The following is a 22398-nucleotide window of genomic DNA, read 5'->3' as shown; positions in this document are numbered from 1 at the left end:
AACAGGAGGTTTCGTCGGCATCGGCGCAACCAGCGGCGCCGGACACCCAACCACACTTGTGCCTCCACCAATGGGCGCAGGCTTAAGCATCGCCACCCACGGTCCCGATAGGATGTCGCCCTACCATCCTGGCGCGTCGAGCCAAGCGACATGGAGCATGGGGCACCTTAGCGAGGTTTCCGGGGCGACAGCTCTGGAGGCCTATGTGCCCTGCATGATGGACCAGGAGTACACACCGGAAGATGACCCCGGTTCGTTCCTTGAGCCTGGTTGGGAAGAGGAGACGCTGGAAGCTGAGGCCTTCCAGGAGCCACCCGGGAGCCTCTCCGACGCCAGCAACAACAGCTACAGAGTACCACTAATCTCACAGGAGCAGGCTTATGCTAACCATGGGTCGCAAGTGAATCAGATCATAGCCGTGGATGACGGCCCCAGCACGGCAGCCCCCCTTCCACTAGGGGAAGCGCATTGGGGGCTGCGGGGGAGGAGCCAAGAGCAAGGCCCCTCCCCGCATCATATGGAGCATGGCATCGTCCGGAGGTAGGTCCTCTGCCGGGGAGGCACTTGCGAGCCTTCCCCGACAGAGGGCCCATGGTCACCGAGGGCGCCGCTAGCGTCCCCTTTGCCCCTTGGCATCGTCCTGGTTTCCGGACGCCCCAACGGTGGTCGAGGGCGGCGCAAGCGGGGGCCCTCGCCTGGCGATATGAAGTAAGTCTCACGCCTATGAAGGTCTCCGCTCGTGACACTCTCACGTAATAATGAGTGGGGCTGTACACGCCCCGGAGTCTCCGGAGTGCCGCCCTCGGTTCTCGGGGGCTCCCGCCGGCGTCCTAGTGGAAGCACCATGCTCCGCGCTGGCCGTCGACACTGTCCCCCAATGACTATGCTCACGGCTTGTGAAAGCACTTAGCTCTGCACTGGTGAGAAGACTCGAAGATAAGAAGACTAGCTAGGTGACGGACGCGGCCATTTGCTTTTGACCTCTTTTCTGTAGCTCAGACTCGCAGCTTTTGATCTTGAATTTGAAGTTGCATTTCCATTGGCAATCGTGGGGGCATCCTTTCTCGTTTGTGTTGATTTTGTGAATTTCTGAATTCATGTTTTGTTTGAGGTTCGCGTCCGCTACCTCCCCCCTTCCGAGCAACTCGTGAGCGGGGGCTGGCAGCGGCGTATGCGCGCTGCGCACACACCTTGCCGTTACTGGCGCTCGCTTCTCGCGAGACCCTCTCGGGTGGACCGGCGGACTTCTGAGGAAACCAAAACCTCGTGAGCTCGTGAGGGGCTCCTCTTAGAAGGAATGCACGTGCACAACCACCAAACCAGTTTGAAACCCGGATAAACCAAAGTAAGTTACAACATCAAGCCCGCAAGGGGAGTCGCAAGCACCCAAAAGCACGCTTTGAGCCTAGCCTAAGGAATGAAGTGGTAGTCTATTTACATGAGGGGCTTCCCCTCTTCAAAATGCTCTCACATCATGAGGGGCCGTACCCAAGCTTTTGCATGCAAGTTCAAAATAAAGGAGCGAGGGTTCAGCCGGACATATCGCTTGCCTCGTCCCCCGAATCGCTTCCGGACAGGTTGTTGGCGCCGTCGCTGTCACTGTCTTCACCGCCATCAGCCACACCACCATCAGCCACGCCGCCATCAACCACGTCGCCCTCGTCCACCGCGACCACCACCGCGTCGTCATCAGAAGCAAAGGCCCTAACCAGAGCGTCCACATTGTCGTTCACCCAGTGCGCGAGCTTGCCCCGAATGACCGCGGGCACTGGGCGGTGGCAAAATCAAAGTCAGGATTGGTGTTCAGGAGACAGTTGAAGACGCTGGAAAATGCGCGCCCGAGAAGTCCTCAGCTCTTTTCGTCCACAAGCTCGCGAGCCCTCTCAGCACAGCTCTCTAGACGTGTCACAACATCAGTGAAGAAGCGAAGATGACCGGCATAATCCTCGGTGTGGGGATGAGGGGCATGCTCATCGCAGATGGTACCAAGTGCCTGGTTGGCCTTCGTCCTGAGGTCCCCAAGCATGGAAGCGTGCTCGCGCAATAGCGTTGATGACCCACAAGTATAGGGAATCTAACGTAGTCCTTTCGATAAGTAAGAGTGTCGAACCCAACGAGGAGCAGAAGGAAATGATAAGCGGTTTCCAGCAAGGTATTCTCTGCAAGTACTGAAATAAGTGGTAACAGATAGTTTTGTGATAGGATAATTTGTAACGAGCAACAAGTAACAAAAGTAAATAAAGTGCAGCAAGGTGGGCCAATCCTTTTTGTAGAAAAGGACAAGCCTGCACAAACTCTTATAGAGAAAAGCGCTCCCGAGGACACACGGGAATATCGTCAAACTAGGTTTCATCACGTTCATATGTTTCACGTTCGGTACTTTGATAAATTGGTATGTGGGTGGACCGGTGCTTGGGTACTGTCCTTACTTGGACAAGAATCCCACTTATGATTAACCTCTATTGCAAGCATCCGCAACTACAACAAAAGTATTAAGGTAAACCTAACCATAGCATGAAACATATGGATCCAAATCAGCCCCTTACGAAGCAACACATAAACTAGGGTTTAAGCTTCTATCACTCTAGCAATCCATCATCTACTTATTACTTCCCAATGCCTTCCTCTAGGCCCAAATAATGGTGAAGTGTCATGTAGTCGACGTTCACATAACACCACTAGAGGAGAGACAACATACATCTCATCAAAATATCGAACGAATACCAAATTCACATGATTACTAATAGCAAGACTTCTCCCATGTCCTCAGGAACAAACGTAACTACTCACAAAGCATATTCATGTTCATAATCAGAGGGGTATTAATATGCATATAGGATCTGAACATATGATCTTCCACCAAATAAACCAACTAGCATCAACTACAAGGAGTAATTAACACTACTAGCAACCTACTAGTACCAATCCCGGACTTGGAGACAAGAATTGGATACAAGGGATGAACTAGGGTTTTGAGAGGAGATGGTGCTGATGAAGATGTTGATGGAGATTTCCCTCTCCCAATGAGAGGAGCGTTGGTGATGACGATGGCGATGATTTCCCCCTCCCAGAGGGAAGTTTCCCCGTCAGAACAGCTCCGCCAGAGCCCTAGATTGGTTCCGCCAAGGTTCCGCCTCGTGGCGGCGGAGTTTCATCCGAGAAGATGACTTATGATTTTTTCCCATCGAAACACTTCATATAGCAGAAGATGGACATCGGAGGGCCACCAGGGGGCCCACGAGGTAGCGGGCGCGCCGAGGGGGGTAGGGCGCACCCCCCACCCTCGTGGGCTAGGTGTGGCCCCCTGGTGAACTTCTTCCGCTGAGTATTTTTTATATATTCTGAAAACGTCTTCCGTGAAGTTTCAGGACTTTTGGAGCTGTGCAGAATAGGTCTCTAATATTTGCTCCTTTTCCAGCCCAGAATCCCGGCTGCCGGCATTCTCCCTCTTTATGTAAACCTTGTAAAATAAGAGAGAATAGGCATAAGTATTGTGACATAATGTGTAATAACAGCCCATAATGCAATAAATATCGACATAAAAGCATGATGCAAAATGGACGTATCAACTCCCCCAAGCTTAGACCTCGCTTATCCTCAAGCGAAAGCCGAAACCGAAAAATATGTCCACATGTTTAGAGATAGAGGTGTCGATAATAATAAAATACGGACATGAGGGCATCATGATCATTCTTAGAATAGCAACTTATATAATTCTTGTCATATGATTTCTTATGCTAGAGTAATAATTCAATCACAATTTCAAGTATGAATCGTAAACTTCATTGAAAACTAACAAACTATAATCTAAGTCATTGGAGCAATTGCAATTTATCATAACATAGGAAAGAGTCAATATATAAGAGCTTTTCAGCAAGTCCACATACTCAACTATCATATAATCTTTCACAATTGCTGACACTCACACAATACTTATGGGTATGGAGTTTTAATCAGACACAGAGAAAGATAGGGGCTTATAGTTTTGCCTCCCAACGTTTTACCTCAAGGGTAATGTCAACAATAATAGTTCATGAAAACTCACATCCAATTAGCCATATATACCAGGATCTTTCCAACATACTGTGCTTGCCAAAGGATAAAATGTAAAAAGGAAGGGTGAAGATCACCATGACTCTTATGTAGGGTAGGAAATAAAAGTAAAAGATATGCCCTTCGGAGAGGGAAGAAGAGGTTGTCATGCGCTTTTATGGTTGGATGCACAAAATCTTAACGCGAAAGAACTTCACTTTATATTGCCACTTGTGATATGGACCTTTATTATGCAGTCTGTCGCTTTTATTTCTTCCATATCACACGATCGTATAAAGCTTATTTTCTCCCACACTAATAAGTCATATATATTTAGAGAGCAATTTTTATTGCTTGCACCGATGACAACTTACTTGGAGGATCTTACTCAATCCATAGGTAGGTATGGTGGACTCCCATGACAAAACTGGTTTAAGGGTATTTGGAAGCACAAGTAGTATCTCTACTTGGTGCGACGAATTTGGCTAGCATGAGTGGGAAAGGCAAGCTCAACCATGTTGGATGATCCGTGACAATATAATTTATCTCAGATGTAAGAAAACATAACCCATTATGTTGTCTTCCTTGTCCAACGTCAACTCTTTAGCATGTCATATTTTGATGAGTGCTCACAATTATAAAAGATGTCCAAGATAGTATATTTATATGTGAAAACCTCTCTTTCTTTATTACTTCCTATTAATTGCAACGATGACCAAAACTATGTTTGTCAACTCTCAACAACTTTTATTCATCATACTTTTTCTATGTGAGCTCATTACTCTCCATAAGATTCACATGATCTCTTTGTTTCCTTTTTTATTTATTTCTCTTTTCTTTTATTCCCTTAGGATCATGGAGAAATAATCAAGCCCTTGACTCAACACTAATATTTCTTATATAGCTCATGGACTCGATTACGTAGAGGAATTATAAAGCAAAACTCACAACTAGATCATACTAAGAACTTTTATTCTACTAGATCAACATATTACCAAAAGGGCTGAACTAAGAAAAATGGTAAAGATAAAAGTGATGGTGATACGATACCGGGGCACTCCCCAAAGCTTGGCAGTTGCCAAGGGAGTGCCCATACCAGATACTCAATTCTTCTTTGTTGGTGGAGAAGATGATGGTTTTGTTGATGGCATAGGCTTCTCCCTTAATTTGCGTTTGAGGACAGAATTTTGGTCCCTTAGGTCCTCGATCTCCTATTCCAGGCTCAGTATCTTTTTGCATAGTTCCTATTTGTTTTCCTGCAAGAGGCGAAAAGGGATAAACTCGATCTTAGGTTTCTTTACTCTATCAGGAAGGCTTGATTTTTGAACTCCACATGCATGTCCCCAGGTTGAGGTAGGGGGACTTTATCTTCATCCGAGCTCGTCTCCTCCTTTCCCTTAGGTTCATAGTCCTCTTATTCTTCCATAGTCCAACCACAATGCTCCACATCTCCATAGACTTTAGGATCTGCAAGGTAATCAACCACATAGATCTCTCCTTCCCAATCCTGGGACGACATGTTGCTCAAATCTGCAGCAGGACAGCTCGAAACAAAGACATGAGATATTTGTGTGATACGGGAGTCAAAACCTCTGGGAAATTATATAATGAATTTTTACCGACCAAAATATGTAACGTGTAAGAAAATGGAGTCCGGAGAGCACACGAGGTCCCCACGAGGTAGGGGGCGCGCCCAGTAGGGTAGGGCGCGTCCTCCACCCTTGTGGGGGCCTCATGTCCTTCCCGGACTGCTTCTTATTTTTCTATTTTTCTAAATATTCCAAAACAGAGAAATATTGCCTTAAAAACTGTTTTGGAGTCGGCTTACTTACCGTACCACATACCTATTCCTTTTCGGAGTCTGAAACGTTCCGGAAAGTGTCCCTTATGTACTCCTCCGGGGTTACGATTTCAATAACATTGGTTTCAACATTTATGGGATTACCTGAGATATAATGTTTGATTCTTTGACCGTTCACCACCTTCGGATTTGTGCCTTCGAAATTGTTGATTTTTATGGCACCGAAACGATAGACCTCCTCGATAACGTAAGGACCTTCCCATTTAGAGAGAAGTTTTCCTGCAAAAAATCTTAAACGGGAGTTGTATAGCAATACATAATCACCTACATTAAACTCACGCTTTTGTATCCTTTTATCATGCCATCTTTTAACTTTTTCTTTAAACAACTTGGCATTTTCGTAGGCTTGGGTTCTCCATTCATCGAGTGAGCTAATATCAAATAACCTCTTCTCACCGGCAAGTTTAAAATCATAGTTGAGCTCTTTAATAGCCCAATATGCCTTGTGTTCTAGTTCGAGAGGTAAGTGACATGCTTTTCCATAAACCATTTTATACGGAGACATACCCATAGGATTTTTATATGCAGTTCTATAGGCCCATAATGCATCATCAAGTTTCTTGGACCAATTCTTTCTAGATCTATTAATAGTCTTTTGCAAAATTAATTTGAGCTCTCTATCTATTACTCAATTCTACTTGACCACTAGACTGAGGGTGATAAGGGGATGCAATTCTATGATTAACATCATACTTAGCAAGCATTGTACGGAAAGCACCATGAATAAAATGTGAACCAATCAGTCATTAAATATCTAGGGACTCCAAATCTTGGAAAAATAACTTCTTAAAGCATTCTAATAAAAGTGTTATGATCAGCACTACTAGTTGGAATAGCTTCTACCCACTTAGTAACGTAATCAAGAAGAACTAAAATATGTGTATATCCATTAGAGGAAGGAAAAGGTCCCATATAGTCAAAGCCCCAAACATCAAATGGTTCAATAACGAGTGAATAGTTCATAGGCATTTCTTGATGTCTACTAATATTACCAATTCTTTGACATTCATCACAAGATAAGACAAACTTACGGGCATCCTTGAAGAGAGTAGGCCAATAAAAACCAGATTGCTATACCTTATGTGCAGTTCTATCTCCAGCATGGTGTCCTCCATAAGCTTCGGAGTGACACTTGCGTAGGATCTGTTCCTGTTCATGCTCAGGTACACAACGTCTAATAACACCATCTACTCCTTTTTTATAAAGATGTGGGTCATCCCAAAAGTAATGCCTCAAATCATAGAAGAACTTTTTCTTTTGCTGGTATGTGAAACTAGGTGGTATAAACTTAGCAACAATGTAATTAGCATAATCAGCATACCATGGAGTAGTATGAGAAGCATTTATGACATTTAATTGCTCATCAGAAAAGCTATCATCAATAGGAAGTGGGTCATCAAGCACATTTTCTAACCTAGACAAGTTGTCCGCAACGGGGTTCTCAGCTCCCTTTCTATCAACGATATGTAAGTCAAATTCTTGTAGCAAGAGAACCCATCTAATAAGTCTAGGTTTAGCATCTTTCTTTTCCATAAGATATTTAATAGCAGCATGATCAGTGTGAATAGTTAATTTAGAATCAACAATATAAGGTCTGAACTTATCACAAGCAAATACAACTGCTAAGAATTCTTTTTTAGTAGTAGCATAATTTCTTTGAGCATTGTCTAGGGTTTTACTAGCATATTGAATAACGTTTAATTTCTTATCAACTCTTTGCCCTAGAACAGCACCTACATCATAATCACTAGCATCACACATAATTTCAAAGGGTAAATTCCAATCAGGTGGCTGAACAATAGGTGCAGAGATCAATGCTTTCTTAAGTATTTCAAATGCTTCTACACAATCATCATCAAAGAAAAATGGTATATCTTTTTGTAATAAATTAGTTAGAGGCCGAGAAATTTTTGAGAAGTCCTTAATGAACCTCCTATAAAATCCGGCATGACCAAGGAAACTTCTTATACCTTTGATGTCCTTGGGACATGGCATCTTCTCAATAGCATCAACCTTGGCTTTATCAACCTCAATACCTCTTTCAGAAACTTTGTGCCCCAAGACAATACCTTCATTAACCATAAAGTGGCACTTTTCCCAATTCAAGACAAGATTAGTTTCTTCACATCTCTGCAAAACTCGATCAAGGTTGCTCAAGCAATCATCAAAAGAAGATCCATAGACGGAGAAATCATCCATGAAAACCTCACAAATCTTTTCACAAAAGTCAGAGAATATAGCCATCATGCATCTTTGAAAGGTAGCAGGTGCATTACATAAACCAAAAGGCATACGTCTATAAGCAAAAGTACCAAAAGGGCAAGTAAAAGTAGTCTTTGATTGATCTTTGGCTGACACAGGTATTTGAGAGAAACCAGAATAACCATCTAGAAAGCAAAAAATGTGTATGTTTGGATAATATTTCTAGCATTTGATCGATAAAAGGTAAGGGGTAATGATCCTTTTTAGTGGCCTTATTTAATTTGCGGAAATCAATTACCATCCTATAACCTGTAATAATTCTTTGAGGAATCAATTCATCTTTATCATTAGGAATGACAGTAATACCTCCCTTCTTAGGGACACAATGGACAGGACTTACCCACTGACTATCAGCAACGGGATAGATTATACCTGCCCCAAGGAGCTTTAGTATTTCCTTTCTTACCACTTCTTTCATTTCAGGATTCAGCCGTCATTGATGATCACGAACTGGTTTAGCATCTTCTTCCAAACTTATTTTATGTTGACATAGAGTGGGACTAATGCCCTTAAGATCATCAAGAGTATAACCAATAGCAGCACGGTGCTTCTTCAGAGTTTTCAATAATCTCTCTTCCTCATGCTCTGAAAGGTTAGCACTAATAATAACATGATATATCATTTTCTCATCAAGATAAGCATATTTAAGAGTATCAGGCAACGGTTTAAGCTCAAACACAGGATCACCCTTGGGTGGAGGAGGATCCCCTAGGATTTCAACAGGCAAATTGTGTTTCGGAATAGGTTCTTGTTTAAAGAATACTTCATCTATTTCCCTTCTTTCATTCATAAACATGTCATTTTCATGGTCTAGCAAATATTGTTCTAAAGGATCACTAGGAGGTACGGCAATAGAAGCAAGACCAATAATTTCATCCTTACTAGGTAATTCTTCTTCACGGTGTTGTCTACTAAATTTAGAGAAATTAAATTCATGAGTCATATCATCTAAACCGATAGTAACAACATCCCTTTTGCAATATATGGTAGCATTAATAGTGTTCAAGAAGGGTCTACCAAATATAATGGGACAAAAGCTATCTTGTGGGGAACCAAGAACAAGAAAATCAGCAGGATATTTAGTTTTCCCACACAAGACTTCAACATCTCTAACAATTCCCATTGGTGAAATAGTATCTCTATTGGCAAGTTTAATTGTGACATCAATATCTTCTAACTCAACAGGTGCAATATCATGCATGATTTCTCTATATACGCTAATAGGTATTGCACTAGCACTGGCACCCATATCACATAAGCCATGATAACAATGATCTCCTATTTTAACAGAAATAACAGGCATGCCTACCACAGGTCTAGGTTTATCTTTAGCACAAGGTTTAGCAATTCTAGTAGTTTCATCACAGAAATAAATAACATGCCCATCAATATTATCAGACAAGAGATCTTTAACAATAGCAGTATTAGGTTCCACTTTAATTTGCTCTGGAGGTGTATAAGTTTTAATATTGCTTTTACGAATCACAGTTGAAGCTTTAGCATGATCCTTTATCCTGACAGGGAAAGGTGGTTTCTCAACATAAGAAGTAGGAACAATTGGATCGTTATAAGTGACAATATTTTCTTCAACTTTAATAGGTGCAGCTACTTTTACTTCTATGGGAGGATGATATTTAAACCACTTCTCCTTGGGGAGATCAACATGAGTAGCAAAAGATTCACAGAAAGAAGCTACTATCTCAGAGTCAAGTCCATATTTAGTGCTAAATTTACGGAAAACATCGGTATCCATAAAAGATTTAACACAATCAAAACTTAGGTGTCATACCTGACTCCTTACCTTCGTCGAGGTCCCAATCTTCAGAGTTGCGTTTAGTTCTTTCCAATAAATCCCATTTGAATTCAATAGTCTTCATCATAAAAGAGCCAGCACAAGATGTGTTGAGCATGGTGCGGTTGTTATCAGAAAGCCGAGCATATAAATTTTGAATAATTATTTCTCTTGGAAGCTCATGATTGGGGCATGAATATAACATTGATTTAAGCCTCCCCCAAGCTTGAGCGATGCTTTCTCCTTCGCGAGGCCAAAAATTATATATATAATTACGATCACGATGAACAAGATGCATGGGATAAAACTTCTGATGAAATTCCAATTTCAATCGTTTGTAGTTCCATGATCCCATATCATCACATAGCCTATACCATGTCAATGCATCTCCCTTCAAAGATAAAGGGAAGACCTTTTTCTTAATAACATCATCGGGCACACCTGCAAGCTTAAATAATCCACAAATTTCATCCACATATAATAGGTGCTCATCAGGATGCACTGTTCCGTCTCTTGCAAAAGGATTAGCTAGCAATTTTTCTATCATACCCAAAGGAATCTCAAAGTAGACATTTTAATTTTCAGTAGGTTCCATAGGTTGAGGAGCAATGCTTTGCTCTTCTGGTCGGGGTGAAGATACCCCGAACAAGCCCCTCAGAGGATTACTTTCCATAGTAACAAGTGATAGTAAATTTCAGCACACTATATAAATTTTTCCTTACCAAATTCCACCTAACAAATGCGCTTCACTCCCCGGCAACGGCGCTAGAAAAGAGTCTTGATGACCCGCAAGTATAGGGGATCTATCGTAGTCCTTTTGATAAGTAAGAGTGTCGAACCCAACGAGGAGCAGAAGCAAATGATAAACGGTTTTCAGCAAGGTATTCTCTGCAAGCACTGAAATTATCGGTAACAGATGGTTTTGTGATAAGGTAATTGGTAACGGGTAACAAGTAACAAGTGTAAATAAAGTGCAGCAAGATGGACCAATCCTTTTTGTAGCAAAGGACAAGCCTGGACAAATTCTTATATAGAGAAAAGCGCTTCCGAGGACACATGGGAATATCGTCAAGCTAGTTTTCATCACGTTCATATGATTCGCGTTCGGTACTTTGATAATTTGGTATGTGGGTGGACCGGTGCTTGGTTACTGTCCTTACTTGGACAAGCATCCCACTTATGATTAACCCCTATTGCAAGCATCCGCAACTACAACAAAAGTATTAAGGTAAACCTAACCATAGCATGAAACATATGGATCCAAATCAGCCCCTTACGAAGCAACACATAAACTAGGGTTTAAGCTTCTGTCACTCTAGCAACCTATCATCTACTTATTACTTCCCAATGCCTTCCTCTAGGCACAAATAATGGTGAAGTGTCATGTAGTCGACGTTCACATAACACCACTAGAGGAGAGACAACATACATCTCATCAAAATATCGAACGAATACCAAATTCACATGACTACTAATAGCAAGACTTCTCCCATGTCCCCAGGAACAAACGTAACTACTCACAAAGCATATTCATGTTCATAATCAGAGGGGTATTAATTTGCATATAGGATCTGAACATATGATCTTCCACCAAATAAACCAACTAGCATCAACTACGAGGAGTAATTAACACTACTAGCAACCCTCAGGTACCAATCCTAGACTTGGAGACAAGAATTGAATACAAGAGATGAACTAGGGTTTGAGAGGAGATAGTGCTGGTGAAGACGTTGATGGAGATTGACCCCCTCCCGAGGAGAGGATCGTTGATTATGACGATGGTGATGATTTCCCCCTCCGGAGGGAAGTTTCCCCGGTAGAACAGCTCCGCTGGAGCCCTAGATTGATTCCGCCAAGGTTCCGCCTCATGGCGGCGGAGTCTCGTCCGCAAAGATGGCTTATGATTTTTTCCTCATCGAAAGACTCCATATAGCAGAAGATGGACATCGGAGGGCCACCAGGGGGCCCACGAGGTAGGGGGCGCGTCTAGGGGGTAGGGCGCGCCCCCACCCTCATGGGCAGGGTGTGGCCCCCCTCCGGAACTTCTTGTGCTCAATATTTTTTATATATTCTGAAAGTGACTTCCGTGAAGTTTCAGGACTTTTGGAGCTGTGCAGAATAGGTCTCTAATATTTGCTCCTTTTCCAGCCCAGAATCCCAGCTGCCGGCATTCTCCCTCTTTATGTAAACCTTGTAAAATAAGAGAGAGTAGGCATAAGTATTGTGACATAATGTGTAATAACAGCCCATAATGCAATAAATATCGATATAAAAGCATGATGCAAAATGGACGTATCAGCAGCCTCACACCGCAGCGAACCAGTGAACCCTCATACTCCTCTACACGTGGGCATCCACTGCCGCGTCTTCCCTGGCTTCGCGTCGTCCCCTTCCTAGGCCTCGCCGTCGTCCACCGCCCTGGTGCTCTTGGCTTGGCGTGCTCAACATGGTCAAGGAACGGCTTCCATCGAACGTGGACTGTACGTGGAGAGGCTGACAGCTAGGTCCACGGCCGCAGCAAGGAAGTGCCTCCTTCTTACGCGCAAAATAAATATTCCTCTACCTGACAGCGGGGACCCACCGGATGGGCCACCGTATTTCGCGAAAAAAACATTTCCCCCTGACTGCTGGGACCCACTAGCTACATCTTCGCACGCAAGGAAGTGCGTCCGGGCAAAAAAAGATTCGCCCCCTGACTGCTGGGACCCACCAGCTACATCTTCGCATGCAAGAAAGTGCCTGACAGTCAGGATCCACCTGGTCGAAGCGTACGTAGCGTTGTCATTCTGGTCGTGATCGTGTACGTATATACTGGTCGATGTAGAGGCGCGCACGTGTCATAGTAAAGGCGCGCATGTAGCTTGTACATGTACGTATAGCGGCCAGTGTGCAAGAAAGAAAATACAGCCACATACGCACATATGGGCGGGGTCTCGAACGCCTACTCGCGCGTACGTATGGCCAGAGCTCGTGTACATGGCTGGGTTAGAACGGAGAAACATCGTCGTCGTCGTGTTCATGGGGAGCCAACCAGCTGGGTCGGAACGGAATGCGTCATCGTGTTCATCGGGAGGGCTTGGACGGAACAGCCGATGGAAACGAGGCCTGGCGTATCGTAGAACGGAGGAAACGGCCTTGTGTTTGACCGGCCACGTTCGAAACGGGATCCTGTTCATCGGGAGGGGTCTGGCGTACCACAAAACGGAGGACACAGACCTCCTACGGTCGAAACGGGGGTCCTGTTGATCGGGAGGGGTGTGGCGTACCGCAAAACGGAGGAAATGGACTTATGTTGGAGCGCTACGGTCGAAATGGGGGTCTTGTTCATCGGGAGGGGTGTGGCGTACCGCAAAACGGGACACCACGGGACACCGCGGGCACAGGGCGGCGGCAAAATCAAAGTCAGGATTGGTGTTCAGGAGACAGTTGAAGACGCCGGAAAATGCGCGCCCGAGAAGTCCTCGGCTCTTTTCGTCCACAATCTCGCGAGCCCTCTCAGCACAGCTCTCCAGACGCGTCACAACATCAGTGAAGAAGCGAAGATGACCGGCATAATCCTCGGTGTGGGGATGAGGGGCATGCTCATCGCAGATGGTACCAAGCGCCTGGTTGGCCTTCGTCCTGAGGTCCCCAAGCATGGGAGCGTGCTCGCGTAGTAGCGTTGATGACCCACAAGTATAGGGAATCTAATATAGTCCTTTCGATAAGTAAGAGTGTCGAACCCAACGAGGAGCAGAAGGAAATGATAAGCGGTTTCCAGCAAGGTATTCTCTGCAAGTACTGAAATAAGTGGTAACAGATAGTTTTGTGATAGGATAATTTGTAACAAGCAACAAGTAACAAAAGTAAATAAAGTGCAGCAAGGTGGCCCAATCATTTTTGTAGCAAAGGACAAGCCTGGACAAACTCTTATAGAGAAAAGTGCTCCCGAGGACACACGGGAATACCGTCAAGCTAGGTTTCATCACGTTCATATGATTCATGTTCGGTACTTTGATAAATTGGTATGTGGGTGGACCGGTGCTTGGGTACTGTCCTTACTTGGACAAGCATCCCACTTATGATTAACCTCTATTGCAAGCATCCGCAACTACAACAAAAGTATTAAGGTAAACCTAACCATAGCATGAAACATATGGATCCAAATCAGCCCCTTACGAAGCAACGCATATACTAGGGTTTAAGCTTCTGTCACTCTAGCAACCCATAATCTACTTATTACTTCCCAATGCCTTCCTCTAGGCACAAATAATGGTGAAGTGTCAAGTAGTCGACGTTCACATAACACCACTAGAGGAGAGACAATATACATCTCATCAAAATATCGAACGAATACCAAATTCACATGACTACTAATAGCAAGACTTCTCACATGTCCTCAGGAACAAATGTAACTACTCACAAAGCATATTCATGTTCATAATCGAGAGGGGTATTAATATGCATATAGGATCTGAACATATGATCTTCCACCAAATAAACCAACTAGCATCAACTACAAGGAGTAATTAACACTACTAGCAACCTACTAGTACCAATCCCGGACTTGGAGACAAGAATTGGATACAAGAGATGAACTAGGGTTTTGAGAGGAGATTGTGCTGATGAAGATGTTGACGGAGATTACCCTCTCCTGATGAGAGGAGCATTGGTGATGACGATGGCGATGATTTCCTCCTCCTAGAGGGAAGTTTCCCCGGCAGAACAGCTCCGCCAGAGCCCTAGATTGGTTCCGCCATGGTTCCGCCTCGTGGCGGCGGAGTTTCGTCCAAGAAGATGGCTTATGAATTTTTCCCATCAAAAGACTTCATATAGCAGAAGATGGCAACCGGAGGGCCACCAGGGGGCCCACGAGGTAGGGGGCGCACCCAGGGGGTAGGGCGCGCCCCCCACCCTCGTGGGCAGGGTGTGGCCCCCTGGTGAACTTCTTCTGCTGAGTATTTTTTATATATTCAGAAAATGAAGTTTCAGGACTTTTGGAGCTGTGCAGAATAGGTCTCTAATATTTGCTCCTTTTCCAGCCCAGAATCCCGGCTGCCGGCATTCTCCCTCTTTATGTAAACCTTGTAAAATAAGAGAGAATAGGCATAAGTATTGTGACATAATGTGTAATAACATCCCATAATGCAATAAATATCGATATAAAAGCATGATGCAAAATGGATGTAACAAGCATCTGCCGGCGAAGTGCCTCCTCCCTGCTTTGCTGCGCGAGGGACTCGGCGTTGGCAACCCACTGCTGAAGAGAGAGAAGCTCGGCATGGGAGGAGGCCAGTTCGGCCTGCACCAAGATCAGGGCAGTTGCGGCGGCTTTCTCGCACTGTTCCGCCTCAGCCAGCCCTGACCCGAGGGCAGCGGCCCTGCTCACACCTTCGGCTTCCATGAGCTTCAGCTTCAGGTCATATCTGCCAGCAAGATCCGCGTGAGCCTCGTCCACCCTGTGGTCGACCTCCTCGTGGGCCCTGGCCACGCGCGGACCGACAACATCCTCTGCTTGGGAGACTTGGCGCTCCCTCGTCTCCAACCGCTCAAGTTCAAGGTTTTGCTTCGAAGCCTCCAGCAATAGTGCTTCCTCGCGCCTCAAGATCTCCTCCTCGTCGGATGGAGCGCCCTTCATCGAGGCCAGGGCAACTCTGCGCACCTCTACCTGCTGCTCCAGGGAGGCGTTCAAGGCCTGGAGCTCCCGCCTGCGTTCCTCGGCAGCCGCGCGGCGATTGTCCGCCTCCCTGGCCTCCTCCAAGGCCCGGGCGCTGGCCTCTTGAGAGGTTTCCAGGGATGCCTCGGCCCTCACATTGGCATGCTTGTGCTGGAGGCCCCGAGGTTGATAGCCACCTTCAGTTGATGCCACTCCTCCACCAGCCGGAGGCCTTCGGCTTCGAGGCGAGCGTCGACGTCTGTGAGTTCTCCGCCGAGCCTGCTCATCACGTCCATTGCCTCCTGAAAGAGCTCGTGGCGGATGACACTCCGCTCGTGCGCAAACTTAAGTGTGCAACCGGGTCCGTCCGCCGCAGTGGGGGTAGCCGACGAGATGCGAAGCGTCTCACCCCCTTTCGGCAGGGGGCTGGGGGCCGACGCCTCCTAGGCCGCCGACCGGGATTCTACAGGTGCCCGGATGGGTTGAGTCCCGTTGCTCGAAGAAGTAGCCAAGATCGAGGCCATCCAGCCGCCGTCCACAACCAAAGGAGGAGCCCTTGGCACACTTGCCGCACCCCAGGCGAGGCCATGAAGGAGAGATGGCAAAGGTGAGGGATCAAGGCGCCAGGCTAGCGTGTTTGCCTCTCCGGCCGACCTCGCGCCGGGTGCGACATGCTAGCTTGGGGCGCTCAAGGCCAGCGGGGATCCGATGCAGGAGAAGGTTGCTTCCCGGGAGACTTCGCCGCCTTAGCAGAAGGGACCCTGAGGAGCCACAGTCAGGAGGAGAAGCAGCACTCGAGAAATTACAAAGATAAGGTACTCACTCGTCTATGGCGATATACTTCCTTTGCTTCAACGGCCGGAAGGCATCACTGCTGCAGCTTGGAGACCCTTTCCTCTTGCGGAGCGCATCAAAGTCCAGACAGAGCCTGCCCAAGCCTTCGACGCGGCCATCAGCACAGGGCACGGCTAGTAGGGCACCTGAGGAGACGACCTCGGGAGTGCTGGGCTGAGGGGAGCCCACTAGCTCCGCCTCATGATGACCTGCTAAGACCTTGGAGGCTTCAGCCTCAAGAGCAGCGGACTACGTCGCCCCCTCAGCTGTCACCCCAGGGTAAGAGTCGTGGGCTCCCGGGGGTGGCACCTCGGGAGCCTCGAGTGGTGCCGACGCCTCAGCACCACACCTCCGGCCTCCAGCGGTGCTCGCCCCCTACATCCACTCTTGGGGTAAGTTTGGCGCTGGAGGCACAGAGGGGAACCACAGAGACAGGGTTCTTGCGGGGCCCTTCAAGGCTCACTGGATGCATCCCCCATTCATCGAAGGGGGGCATCTGCCCCGTGAACTCCACCCTGTTCGAGCAGCAGTACAGAAGACAGCCCTCCTGCGGCATATCGGCTGGTGAGGGGTCGCCCGTCAGGACCTCGGGCACCGTTCTTCGCGCCTCGAGTGGAAGCCCTGACTCCTGAAGCCTCATGCGATCCTGGCCGCTGGACAGGGCCCACATCAGCCAGGAATGGCGCTGGAGTGGGGCAACGCGGCGTCGGAGGAACTCCATCACCATGGGTGCAGTCACGCCGAGATCTTTCAACCTCTTCAACCGGAGCCAGACAAAGGCAAGGCGGGGGTCTGCGAGCTTCTCGTGGCCCCAGCCGAAGCTGGGAACGGCGGGCGCCAAAGGGGGCAAAAGCAGGGGGCTGAGCCCACCGACGTCCACGAACACCCACCGTGTCTGAAACCCGCTCGCAGATGGTGGGAGCTCAAAGTCAATCCCTGAGCCTCCCGTCGCAGCCACGGCCTGGAAGCTCAGGCATCCCTAGCATTGTCGAGGATCCGTCAGGTGCAGCGAGAAGAAATGGCACAGTAGGGCCACGAAAGGAGCAATTCCCACCATGGCCTCGCAGACGAAGGCGAAAACAGCAAGAAGGGAAACAGATTGGGGGTCTAGGTGCAGCATATGGATCTGATAGTGGGAAAGCACGACGTTGAAGAAGGTGGAAAAGGGAGGAACCAGGCCAGCCCATAGGGCATCAATGGAGAATTGGACCTTGGTTGCTGTCCTATCAACAGAGGCGCGGGATGCAGGCCAGGCCACCATCTTCCCCCATTCGTTGAAGCCAGTGGCGAGCGCTGGGAGGACCTTGTCCATGGCTTCTTGGTTGAGCACCAACGACCGACCAACGGCGGATTCAATGCCCGGAGGTGGCTCGGCTCAAGACTGGGACTTCTTCTTCCCCTTCTCCGCTCGGCTCAGCGCCATGACGACAGGGAGGGCCGAGCTCAGGTCAAGTTGGGAGAGGAGGTTGTTGTTTTGGAAGGCGGAAGAATTGGAGAAGCGCGTCGCCGGCAACAAGGGAATAACTGTGTAAGTCACGGCGGCCGCCGAGCTAGGCGGATATCAAGGCTGCATGGGGAAGCGGGGCCGCCCACGTCCCGTCAATCGCCATGCGTCAACCGAGGCCGCAGGCTGTTGGGGCCCGCGGTGCTACGCACTTGTCCCTTGGCTTCGCCTCGAAGCCAAGTCCGAGCGCGCCTTGGGCCCGGGGGCTATTGTTGGCGTCCTGGGAACGGGTGTCCCCAGACTTGCATGCCTGCGGCCCAGGGCGTGGCTCCATCAGCGGCCCCGTACGGCCCATCTTCACCATCAAACACTCAAGACCCTCGCGAGGGGCCGAACCTCGCGAGGCGGATGATGCAAGACCTCCTCGGGGGCAGCCTCACCAGGCTGGCTCGCGAGGGGCGGAGAGATCAAGGCGAGGGACACCTCATGAGGTTCCTGTGACGCAAGTCATGACGACCAAGGCCAGGTGGGCACCAGGCGGGCGCCAGCGCGTGCAGTGTCCTCGTTTCCTCTTTCATGCTAAAGAGGCAAGCGCGGGCGAGGAGTCCCGAGGCAGCAGGCAAAGGTTTCCATATCGGTGCAACGAGACCAAGACTAGCAGGACGGCAGGACGGAGGTCATCGTGGAGCCCAGGATGGCGTCACCACCAGAGCCTTTGGCAGGCGAAGACCATCTTTTGTCAGGATATCTTATACTAGCTGTCCCCCTTCAAATTGGCTGTTGTGGGATCCCTTCCCGCCTAATATTTGGGAAGAGGACCTGGGCCTCTATATATAGGACTAGCCACCAGGGAGAGGGGTCATCTTGGACCGGATCCGTTCCACCAAGGCCACCACACTCACCAAGCATAAGAGCACCTCTCTTCAGGAGGCTGTTCTTCCCTTGTAACTATTCATCCTCAGCCCAAGAGGCAATCCACCACACCACACTGGAGTAGGGTATTACACCCATCGGTGGCCCGAACCAGTATAAATTTTGTGTCCTTTTTTTCTGCGAGTTCGACGCGCTGAGCCTTGAGATCGCGGTGAGGGCATGAGCTAGTGGGAGGAGAGATCTTCGTCCGCACCCAAGTGTTCGAACCTCAAGAATTTTGCTGGAACCCAAAATTAGACAATGGATTCATCACGTGATTGGGATAGAATCACATCTTGGGCGCTACAAGTTGGTATTAGAGCCTTACCGACCTTAGGACCCCCCCCCCTTGATTGATCGAATCGTTGACGTTGTCGAGTCTAGAATAAAACTATTTTGAGTCTAGTTATATCGGAGAGTAGGAATTCTTTTTACTCCATACCCCCTTCGTTGCTCTGGTGAGGACTGCTGACGTAGATGTTTTGAATTCACTCTCCTCTTTTTCACTCAATTTTTTTTAGGATCGCGCGGGTATCTTGGAATCGGACCAATATCATTGTGACGGGAATTCTGTCTTGGTGCCTCCTGACATTTAGGGGTTGTGGCAGTGTCCTAGGGAGTTGAGGTCCAAGGTGTTTTTGTCAACAGTTCTTATCATTTCAGTTCCAGAATACCATAGGTCGCCGACATCGAAAACGCTTCTATACTATTTGTGGTGAGAGTAGTTTGACGATACCCAGTACTGGGGAGAGCGGTCAGATGTATTGCCACATCTAGTATATCGGATGTTTTCAAAGGCCTGAGGTACACGATTTCTGAGGTTTTCTTGGTTATGTGTTGACAAATGGATACAGTTGGAGTGTAGGATTTGTTAGTTGTGTGAGATATTTGTGCCTCCCTGTATCCCCAACACCAGATTGCATAACCAGAAAGTTTCGGGAATTCATTGGTTCGAATTCAAGTAATTACCTAGGATATCTTTCCGATAGATGTATGATTTACATTGGGGTCCAACGTCTAGTGGTTCGTTTTTCACGGTTGATTTACAGTGGTCGCGAGGCGTCTTAAAGAGTCCTTGGCTATGCCGATTTGGGGACGTCTCATTTGTCATTCGTGATGTCCTCGTGCCCGTGGGGTCTCATCGCGAACACTTTGGGCGAAATCTCTATCATATGTTTGTTTTTGGCTTATTTCCGCAAGCCAAATCCTTTGTGTTGTTTTGGTTCTGGTATTCGAGTTGCTTCGAAGTCAAGTGTTGATTCCATACCTTTTCCTAAGTGGTGTTCTCATATTTTTATGGGAGTGCTAATTCTTCTTGATCATCAAGGTTGTCATTTCAATTCTTTCCAACCGATGTGCTTCTCTTCAAGATAATTGAATCATACTTTTCATTTGCAATATCAATTCTCAATTTTCTCAATGGTGTCTGCTCCATCCATCCTAAGTTGTCTTCATTTTTTTCCACCCTCCCACCCTTCGTCAAGAAGTCAAATTCTAAAATCATGATCCCTTTATTCATGAGAAGTCTCTATATTCTCTCCTTCAATGTTCTTACCTAGTGATTCTAATGAAGATGCTAAGGAAGCTACAAGTTCATCATTCTTCGTTCTCTTTCTTCTCCGGTGGACTAAACTCAAGTTTCGGTGTTGATCATATCTCTTTCATTATTTCAAATGCTTTATCATGACGGTGCACCTCTTAAACGTTCACTTCTCGATATTCATTTGCTCCGAAGTGTTGGAGATATCTTAGAAGGTTCGCATTTCCACTCTTAATTCGTTCAAGCTATTCCAAGGTTGTTATCTCATTCAAGCCATTTAATTCAACTGGTGCAATCTCTCCTTAAAATTGTTTCAATGGTGTTTCTTTTGAGTGGGCCCTAACCCACAGGTCTTTTCCCGGGATCTTACCTGACTCTTCTAATTTTCCAGAGTGATTCTCTAATGCTTTTCAAAGTTTGACGTAAGAATGAATTATCATCAGGCATATATCTTTCTCCAAGATCTTTCAAATTCTTTTTGTCATTGGTTCAAACTTTATATTCTTCATTCCGGAGTGCCTCAACCATTCATGGTGGTGTTTCTTGCCGTCATTCTCGGATTTTGAAGACCGAAGAAGAGTTCCTCTTAAAATCCTTACCCGTTCTTCCAAAGATGTGTAGTTCAAGCTTCATGTCATCCTCTCATAATTGTTTTCGATCGTGAGAATTATTTTCACCCATCAGACGCATTTTAGGAGTTGCTTTCCTTTCTCGATAATCCGAAGGCCATCATTTCTGAATATTAATCATTCTCAACTTCCAGCTCTCGTTCTCCAATTCTTCTCGTGCTTCGTTCAAGTATTCTCTAGTCAGCTTGTCATCTCTTCATTCTCTTGTATCTAAATTCACTCAAGTATCTTCGTCCGTTTTCTACTTCTTCTCGGTGATTCGTTCTCTTTTCTTTAATCGTTTTCTGTTCTTACGGTGGTTTGTTCAAGATTCCTCTCCATTGCTATCATATCAATTCTTTCAAAGTCCTACCAGTGATTCTTTGAAGACCTTATTCAAGTTTGTGCTATATCTCTCCATAATCTTTTCAAGAAGAATAAGCGGCATGCCAAATCCATCACTTGTCATGAATTTAAGTTGATGAAGGATAAGCATGACATAATTCTTATTCTTCTTTCATCCAAGTGATTAATTCCTTCTTCCGGAGTTTGTTCATGATATCAAATTCTTGGTTCTAAGTTGTTCATCTTTTCTTTCCGGAGATCCAAGTTCTCACGGCTATTTCGTCGCGAAGCTCCATCTAAATCGTTGCAAGTATTCAACTCTTGTTCTTTTCAATCTTGAATTCTTTTCTATAATCCTTTTACTATCGGAGTTCTTCGAGAGTTCTTCCTGGTGGTTCATCAAGGATTTCTTTCATTCTCGAAGTGTTCATCAAGATTCTTGTTGGAGGAGCTCAAATATTCTTCATCTTGCATTCCGAAGTGCAATTCTTTCTACCTTATTTTTGAGGTGGTGTTATGCCATTCTTGACAATTTCCCTTCGTGTTTCAAGGTTCACAAGTTGTTAAGAATGAGATATTTAAACCCATCATTTTCTCTTCATTCAGAAGATCCTTTGCAATCCATCAATCTCTTCGTTGGAGTTATCTTGGTAAAGATTTCACCTAAAGCCTTCCCTAAGGAATGTTGCTAATTGTGGTGCTTATGAACGATCCAAGTTTCCTCCTATTCTCGCAGTGAAAGAAGTTTTCGTCTCTTTGTTTCTCTCAAGCAAGCAATTTATTGCATTAGTGGCAGAATTTCACCTCTAGTTTTGAGATGTTTTCATAAGCCCACGAGGAGTGTATATTTGATTGTTGATTCTTCAACAACTTCATTCAATCCTTCTTTGTAAGGATGCTTTTCAAATTCAATTGTGGTACAAGTTGTCATTTCCTTCTCCATTCTTTTCATTTCACTCTTTCATTTGTTCCGGAGGCATTATGTTGTTGATCTTCTCAAAGTATCATCCCATCTTATCATCTTCATGTTAAATTCCTTCGCTTATTAGTTGGAGTGCTATCTGGATTCTTTCATTCTAATTCTTTCTCTATCTCGTTTTAAACGGAGTGTTTCAATCTCGTCATCTTCGTTG

Source organism: Triticum dicoccoides, chromosome 7A (genome assembly GCF_002162155.2).
Source record: "Triticum dicoccoides isolate Atlit2015 ecotype Zavitan chromosome 7A, WEW_v2.0, whole genome shotgun sequence".
Lineage (NCBI taxonomy): Eukaryota > Viridiplantae > Streptophyta > Magnoliopsida > Poales > Poaceae > Triticum > Triticum dicoccoides.
Note: the sequence above shows the minus strand (reverse complement) of the source record.